Genomic DNA, 9,324 nt, shown 5'->3' with positions numbered 1-9,324 from the left:
TCAACAGAAAATTCGCACAAAATCGATGGAATCTTGATGAAGATGATCAGAAAATGTTATGGAAGTTAGAGCAAAAATGAGAGAGATGAGAGAATTTGCTTTGTGGATTTTTTACTGAATTTGTGAAAAATGATTAACCAGTGCAATTCTGTTAGAGATTAAGTATATATATGAATCTCTTAATCCAAGTTTAATCCCAATTAGTGAAAAATGAGATTTAGCAAAAATGAGCTTATGTGCATTTTGGCTCTTATGCCCTTGGAATGGTTAGAAGCATTGCAGCAGCAATTATCACTTTGAACAAGTTGCAAATATCATTTGGAAGCTAATGGCATAGGTCTCATGCCCAAATTCCTCATACTTTGCATTTTGGACCATTTTGCCCCTCACTTTTAATTGTTTCACTTCAAAAATGGCCTTTTGCATGAAGCATTTTCAAAGAAATCCAATTATGCACCATGAAAGTACATATTAAATGGAGTTTGTGCATATAAAGAACTTGCAATTTGGACAATCCATGTGGAAGTTATGGCTTCCTGATTACGGGTCTTTTTTGAAATTCACTGAGCCATATCTTGCAAACCACACATGGGATTTTTGAGTTCTTGGACTTTTTGGAAAGGTGAGAACAAGATCTTCAACTTTCATGTTGGACAAAATTCCATTTGAAGCTTGTATGATGAAGTTATTTTGAGGAGAAAAAGTTTCCATTTTGGGCAGCTGAAATTACAGGTCACCTGCTATTTTTGGAAATTTTCTGTCTGACCTCCCAATCTTCATCCTTGGTCTTTGATATGTCAAATGAGACTCACATGGACATGAATGAGGCCTTTCAAACCATTTCCCACCTTCCAATCCATAAAATCGGGCACAGTTGACCACAGTTGACTTTCTAGGGTTTCTGGTTGACTGAACAATGACTGGTGACTTCTGAGCATCCAACCTTTGGCCAAACCACTTCAAAATGATCCTTGGACCATATGAGCTTGATAAATCCACCCTATGGCCTTGTCCCAATGAAAATGGCACTCACTTGCTTGATTGACTGATTCTCCTGATCAGTTTGACCCAAATGGTCAGTGGGCTTGCACTTGGGCAAATGGACAATGCAATGTTATGCAATGGCCTATGTTATGTTATGACCTAATATGAATATGTATGTACAAAAGGTAGGGTGCAAATTTGAGGTGCTACAGCTGCCCCTATTCAATCAACTGGGAACCCGAATGGATGAGAGCAACGGCTGTCAGACTTTCAGGGTAAACAGGGATTGAATACCAAGTACCGTAGAAATTTGCACACTGCTGGGAAATTTTTCTATTGTTTTTTCCTTTTCTATCTTCTCTTCCAAAGCACAACCACATCCAGACATCGACACACGATGACTGGGGAACAGAAATCTCAACTAGATGCCAGCGGACAACTAGGAAAAACTCAACGTTTACCAAGACCAACGGAGAGGTAACTCAACTCTACTGGGGATAACCAGGAAAGGATACAACCATACGTCAGCGGACGTAATGGGAAAAACTCAACGTTTACCGAAACCAACGGAGAGGTAACCAGCTTGGGGAAAGGTACAACTAGACGTCATAGGACGACTAGGAAAAACTCGACGTTTACCAAGACCAACGGAGAGGTAACCAATCATTAATGAATGAATGGGAAGACTCGACCAGACGTCATAGGACGAAAGGGAGAAGCTCGACGTTTATCGACACCAACGGAGAAGGAGAAAACTCAGCCAGACGTCATAGGACGAAAGGGAGACTCAACGTTTATCGACACCAACGGAGAAGGAGAAAACTCAGCCAGACGTCATAGGACGAAAGGGAGACTCAACGTTTATCGACACCAACGGAGAAGGAGAAAACTCAGCCAGACGTCATAGGACGAAAGGGAGACTCAACGTTTATCGACACCAACGGAGAAGGAGAAAACTCAACCAGACGTCATAGGACGAAAGGGAGACTCAACGTTTATCGACACCAACGGAGAAGGAGAAAACTCAACCAGACGTCATAGGACGAAAGGGAGACTCAACGTTTATCGACACCAACGGAGAAGGAGAAAACTCAGCCAGACGTCATAGGACGAAAGGGAGACCACAACCGGACACCAAATAGGACGTCTACTGGGGATTCTGGCTGGGAAATCAACCAGACATTAAAGAATGACTAGGAATAGGGTATACAATCAGACGTCATCGGACGAATGAGAAAAACACAACGTTTATCGAAACCAACGGAGAGGTAAATCCACTTGGGGAAGGGTACGACTAGACGTCATCGGACGACTAGGAAAAACTCGACGTTTATCGACACCAACGGAGAGGAGGAATACTTCTGAGGGGAATCATCTGGTATTACCAAATGATCTGCGGGGAATAAGCAACTATACGTCATAGGACGCACAGGAAAAACTCGACGTTTATCGACACCAACGGAGAGGAGGTTCAACTGGGGACGACCCTGTGGGGAAAGATATCAACTATACACCAACGGACGCATAGGAAAAACTCGACGTTTATCGACACCAACGGAGAGGAGAACTCTTCTAGGGAGAGCGAACACAACCAAATCATCAATGGATGATGGGGAAAAACTCGACGTTTATCGACACCAACGGAGAGGAGGAATCTTCTAGGGAGAGCGAACACAACCAAATCATCAATGGATGATGGGGAAAAACTCGACGTTTATCGACACCAACGGAGAGGAGGAAAATCACTAGGGAGGAAGGACGTGACAGAGAGTAGACAGGAAGGAACACCAAGGATGCTGGGTTGTAGGCAGAAAACGGGTGACCGACCAAAACGTGAATTGGTTTGTGTTCAAAAACCCTCAACATCCTGAAGAGGGCTAGAAAAGCAGTCTTGTTAGAGGATGGACATTCGATTCCATAGGGAATACGAATCTTACTCGACTGGGGAGAACGACTTCGACCCAAGAGCGCGTGAGACAGATTACCTATAGCCGTCAAAACGTAGATAATAGACTCGCATGGAAGATTACCCATAACCGGGTTGCAGGTTGTTAAATGGATAAATCAACCGACATCATCCTGAAGAGAGCGAAGGCAAACTTGTTAAAGGATGGGCATCCGTTTCCACGAGGAATACGAATCTTACTCTGCTGGAGAAAACAATCAAAAGACTGACCAGAGAGTGCATGAGATATATTATCTATAGCCGTCAAAACGTAGATAATAACCTCGCATGGAAGATTATCCATAACCGGGTTATAGGTTGTTAAATGGATAAACGACCGAAAAGAAAGGCATCGGGGTACCAGGAATAGGTATGCAAAAGATGACCAATCAAAAGGGGATAAAGTTGCTTACTCGGAGCAAGTATCCAAAAGGAAAGGGAGAAAACCCACTGGGGACAATACTGCTTGATCAAGGCAAGTATCCAGATGGGACAAGACTATCAATACCGCAAACTGGGTACTGATAACTGCAAAGAGGGGATTACATCTACCGGTTAGTAGGCAGAAAACCACGGAAAAGTAACCAGTCATCGATAAGATGAGCACACAGGGTTAACTCCACCAAGGGGATGAAAGTGGGATTTTACAACTACCGATTTGTAGGTAGAAAACCACAAAGATAGGACTTACAACTACCGGGTTGTAGGTAGAAGCCAACCGACAGAATGAACCACAAAGGTTACCTCTGCTAGGGGATGAAAGTGGGATTTTACAACTACCGGTTGGGTAGAAAACCACAAAGATAGGACTTACAACTACCGGTTTGTAGGTAGAGGCCAACAAATTCCGCTGAGGATAAGATGAATGAGTGCCGGTTAGTGAGCAACTATTCATTTATGCCCCAGGGAAGTACAAGAAACAGTCAACGGGGAGCCAATTTAGGATCGATCCAAAAAGGCAGACTGAATCAAGACTCATCCTAACGAGGAAAAAACTCGATAGGGAAACCCGTCCCGTGAGGGAGGGAACGGAAGCAACCTTCATCCACGAGGATCTAACTCAGTGGGGAGCGCAGAAAGAAATGGTAGACACTTTCTGCTTAAGGGGTAGACCCTACATGGAGAGATCAGACACACCCACATCTGCTAGGGAAATGGATCCAAGCTGGCAAGATGCTACCAATTGGGGAGTAACAATGCTGGGGATACCCACTCACTTGCGGGGCCACTTCTCTCAACCCTGCTGGGGAACCCAACTCTGAAATCGATCCAAGCGATGCTAAACTCTTTCCAACAACCCATTCTTGGTCAATTCACCACGGCCTCGGGCTAATGGATATGCTTGCAATGCAGATACGTGAGTTTTTTTTTTAGTGTAATGCCCCATGATTATGGAAAGGCTACGCACTAATGATGCAATATGCTATGTTTATTTACATGATGAATGCATAAACACGCGTCCCCTCCAGAGACAACACCGGGGAACTCCAGGGACTGTGCTGAGGATCTCATTGCCACGTCAATTTCCACCCTGCCGGGGAAAGACAATCTTCACTGGGGATGAACTCCATCGAACCCGGACTGCTTGGCGATCACCCTGCTAGGGGAGGCAACCCATGCTTATCTCTACCAGGGATAATTTCACCGGACTCGATCCGCTTGGGGACCTTGCTGGGGGAGAACCATCAACACAAACTCTGCTGGGAAGACAGCTTCAGAATCACAACTCCGCTGGGGATACGGTAACCTTCAGGCTTGCTGGGGAGGCACCGATCTCGAATCTGCTAGGGAGATGACACTCTCAAACCCAATGGAGAAATACGGCCTATCGGACACGGAACACCTGTCGAGTCGTCGAACAGCGGTGTTCACCATCCTACCACAGTGTTGACTTCCCACTTTTGAGAACTCTCGGACTCATCTGAACTCTTCTGATTCATCCCACGAAGATCGAATTCCTGGGATTCATACAAACTTTCCAGTTCTTAGACTTTGAAGAGTCTTCTTGATTAACCCTCCAGGATCGTCGTCGTAATCCTTCACCGTCCTTTCATTGTTCGTCTATCCCTTGCCCCTGGTTGGACTCCGTGGGGATTTCTTTTGCCAAAAGGGTTCATATCACTACCTGCCAGTGAATGAAGATATCTCACAGCACCTGCACAAGAGATTGTTAGATAAAAGCGTGCCCCAGGCGTGCCCCACGTTTCAACATCTTGGTCACTCAAACTTCCGAATAAGATTTCCAGATTTCAATCTTATAAGCATGCATCGGAAGGGACCTCTATGTTTCAAAATGCAAGTATTCTTTATCAAAACGAACGGATGTTTTCGTAATCAAAGCGGTAATGAAAACAAAAACAAAACTATTTGACTGAACACGCATTTTTTTGACTGAAAAAAGATAGCTCAAAACCGAGCAACACACAGGAAGCAATCCCTGAAAAGAGGTGATTGCGCACAAAGGAAAAAATCTATCCTATTGGCAATGCGGAACCGTGATCTCATCGGGTTCCATCTCGGTTACACCTCATATGTCCTCAAGACTTCCCGCACTTTCTGTCTTCTGAATAAGACGCTTCCAATCGATCTCTGTCGGAGACTATCCACGCCATATCTCAAGCACAAACGATCATGCTGGACGCAGTTGTTCGTTTCAATCCCTCTTTTGCCTGGACCGCCCTTTCGGGTTTCAGTCCACCGGGATACCCTTTTTTGCCCAAGTCGCCCTTGTGGGGTTTTCGACTTGCCGGGTGTACAGTTCTTTTCTTTTATTATCCCTAACTTTTGCCCGAACCTTTTCTCTTTTTTTTTTTCGTTTCGCCGGGATGCCCTTTTTTGCCTGGACTCTTTTATTCTTTTTGTCCAGCGGGTCTCTTTTTTTTTTTCACGAAGTATCTTCTAACTGCATCCGCATTCACAGGGAATGGAAAATCTTCATCATTCGTGGTCATCAACAACAAGGCTCTGTCAGAGGAGACCTTTTAGACCACGAATGGACATTCGTAACTGTTTATCCACTTGTCCCACGATCGTCTTGAGGAGGAAGGATCCTTTTCAACACCACATCTCTTCCATGCTACCCACGAGGTCGCACTTCTCGGTTAACAACACTCTTCATTTACTGGGTACAACTGCCCCATGACAAGTAACTGTCGAACTCTTCTCTCAATCAGGCTCCATGCGTCGTACCGAGTCCTTATCCGCTCGGCCTTTTTCAATTCTATGTCCACCTGGACTCTCCACAATGAGATCTATCCTCCAGCAGGCAATATCACTTCCATCCCATACTGAATGAGGAAGGTGTTGCCCCAGTAGATACATGTATCGAAGTACGACACTCAGGATACCAACTTCGTACTCAGCCACCATCGTTGGTGCGTCCAACTGTTATCGGGGAAGCACTAGCTCATTCACTTTAAACTCTCCCCATCAGACATCAGAATCCGTTCGGATTCAGGGTCAGGCCCCTCCTCCGGGATCGGTCACTCTCAATCTTCCAATTTGAGTACCTCGAGATGTCCTCATCAGGGACCTCAAACTTCCTTGGTTGAGAATCATCAATGGGTCACTGTATACCATGAATTATTCAGAATTACTTTTCCATCTTGCAACCCGTCCGGTCAATGCTAGCTTTTTCAAGCACATACTTGATCAGATCCATCTTGGACATCCATAAAGTGGTATGAACCAGCATACTGTCTCAGTCGGCGAGCAGCCTATGCCAAAGTACATCAAGTTTTCTCGAGCAGTGAGTGTATTGTTTCACAGTCGATAAACTTTTTGCTTAGGTAAATTGCATGCTCTTTTCGACAAGACTCGTCATGCTGACACAATACACCTCATAGACCCCTTGAGGGCTATCAAGTACCAGATTAACAATTGTTCATCCCCGGAAGGTATCGAAATCGGAGGTTCCTGCTACTCATTCTTTTATCAAATGCCCCTTGGCAATCATCATTCCACCTGACCGTTTGATCTCTTTCTTATCTTCTTCTTTTTTCGGTTCAGGCGTTTCGATTATTGTTTTTCTTTTTCTCTTCTCTTTTTTTTTAGCAGGATCGACCTCGACTCCTCTTTCGTTCACAATAAGTCTAGGCAACTTACCGGACCACACTCCACAAGTGCACTGATTCAGACTCAACCTCAGTCTGAGTTGTTTCGATCTGGTCAAACAATTTGCCCCAGATCCACCGGATGCCCCTCTTCGGCTTGGGACTTTGCTATCATGTCATCAACATAGCATTTGATTCTACGATGAATCATATCATGAAACACAGTCACTCTAATACGTGGCACCGGTGTCCTGCTCCTCTAGAGGACAGTCTTCTCTCCATGGTAGCTCGTGCCCCACAACATGGGTATTCCACCCTGGTGTACCTTGATGCAACCAGGTGAAGATATCAACCTGCTCTTTCAACAGGGCTACCATTCTGTTCTTGACTTGCCTCTGAAGCGGCCTCAACTTCCATTTCCCCTCTGACCTCGGCGGTACTTGGGATTACAGTCTTGACTTGCTCCTCGTGTGGTTGAATCACCTTCTCCTCTTGTCTTAACAACTTGGTTAATCTTTCAACAGATCACAATCTTCTTCGCCTTCTTCCTCGGCATGATAGCTTGGAGTGTCGAAGTCATATGGAGGTGTAACCAAATTGTTATCGATGAGATCAGGAGGGTAATCATTTTTATGGTCGGAACCAAAGGAATCAAAAGGAAAGAGAATAAAAACATTGCCATTTTTATTTTTATTTTTAAAACTGCAAAAAGTGAAAAACAGGGAACGCCGCTTTAATCACAAAAACATCCATTTATTACTGATGCAAAATGTTGCACAATGAAACACATGAGATGGCCCTTACAATGGACCATTACGTTTCGGGCAAAACGTATGGCTTCCATGCAAACAACAATTGAAACACAGAAATACTACATTTCAGGATGAGTGACAGTGATGCTTTTGGAGGCCTTCCAATCGCCTGGTACGCACGACTTTATCCACAGCTCGAGCTCGCGGTCGCGGTCGATCTCTTCACTCACTGAACAAGCATGATCAGAATCCAGCATTCCTGCACTGACAAAGATGTACGGCGGACGACGTCCTCTGCTTGGTCTAGACGACTCTTGATCTGGATAACCAATCCCGAACATGTCTGCCTTTACCACTATGTCAATGATCCTCCCCCAGCCTCGGGCCTCTTTGTTCTTCACCACCTCTAGAGCTTGTTTATAAGAAGAAATGGACAACTTCTTCTCTTTCCCAATAGCAACAACATTCTCTACCTTGATGGTTTCAATTGCTTGACTGGGTGTTTCAAATTTTTCACTATCCATTTCCAACTCTTTCATCTTCCGGGTCGTATCTCCCATCAATGCACACCTCTCTGTGGCAACGGCCGCGCAACAATTATCAATAACAGGGAAAGCTCCATCCTGCATCGGAGGTTTTGGGACCATAGCCATGGGAACCTTTAACTGATCTTCTTCAGTCATCTCCATTCCTTTCTTGACTTTTTTCACCATCTTCATCTTTACAGGACCCTTCTTAGGTACAGGGTTGACATCCCCATCCATGATCTGTGCCAAGCTGATGATCTTCGAGTCCACCATGTCCTGGACAACATGCTTGAAAGCCCTACAACCCTCAACACTGTGCCCGGGTGCCTCAGAATGGAACTCGCACTTGGCACTCTCATCATAGTGTGCAGGCCTCTTCTGTTGTGCTATGGGAATCAAAATCCTTGGCCGAACTAACCCCAAATCCCTCAATCTCCTGAACAAAAGGGTGTAGGTCACAGATGGTTCCTCGAACTGACGCTCCTCCTTTTTCTTCTTCACCTGGCTCCTAGCTCTTGGTGCCTTCTGTTGAGGTGGTAGTTGTTGCTGTGGAACAGGTGGATTACCAACAGGAGCGGTTACAGCAGCAACATAAGGATGATAACGATCCTTACTGCGTTCTTTCTTTGCTGGCACACCAACTGGTTCAACCTCCTTCTTGAAAGGACCACTGCCAGAGAGTTTCTTTACTACAGTGCCAGAAGGTTTGTTCACTTCAGTTGACAAAGACTTCTCCTGAACTTTCTCCACTATCAACCACTTCTCAATCTTTTCCAATCTCTCAGACATGGCTTTCTGTCCCAAGGCAAGCCCTTGCACAATACTGAACAATCCCTTCATCATCTCTTTCAGCTCAAGGATGTCGGCGTTGGGAAGATCCATCAGTTCGGATTTGTGGCCCCTAGCAGGATATCTGAACAGACGAGCTATGCGCACCGGTTGACACCTACAAAACAGCAAATGGGTTAGTATGACTCACACATGCAATGTCTATCCGTACTAGGAAAATTCTGTCCTTGGATTCCGGTTTCATCGAGACAGATAAATTTTTATCAACAATGACA

Source organism: Lathyrus oleraceus, chromosome 5, assembly GCF_024323335.1.
Source record: "Lathyrus oleraceus cultivar Zhongwan6 chromosome 5, CAAS_Psat_ZW6_1.0, whole genome shotgun sequence".
NCBI classification, from domain to species: domain Eukaryota; kingdom Viridiplantae; phylum Streptophyta; class Magnoliopsida; order Fabales; family Fabaceae; genus Lathyrus; species Lathyrus oleraceus.
This window is presented reverse-complemented; position numbering follows the sequence as displayed.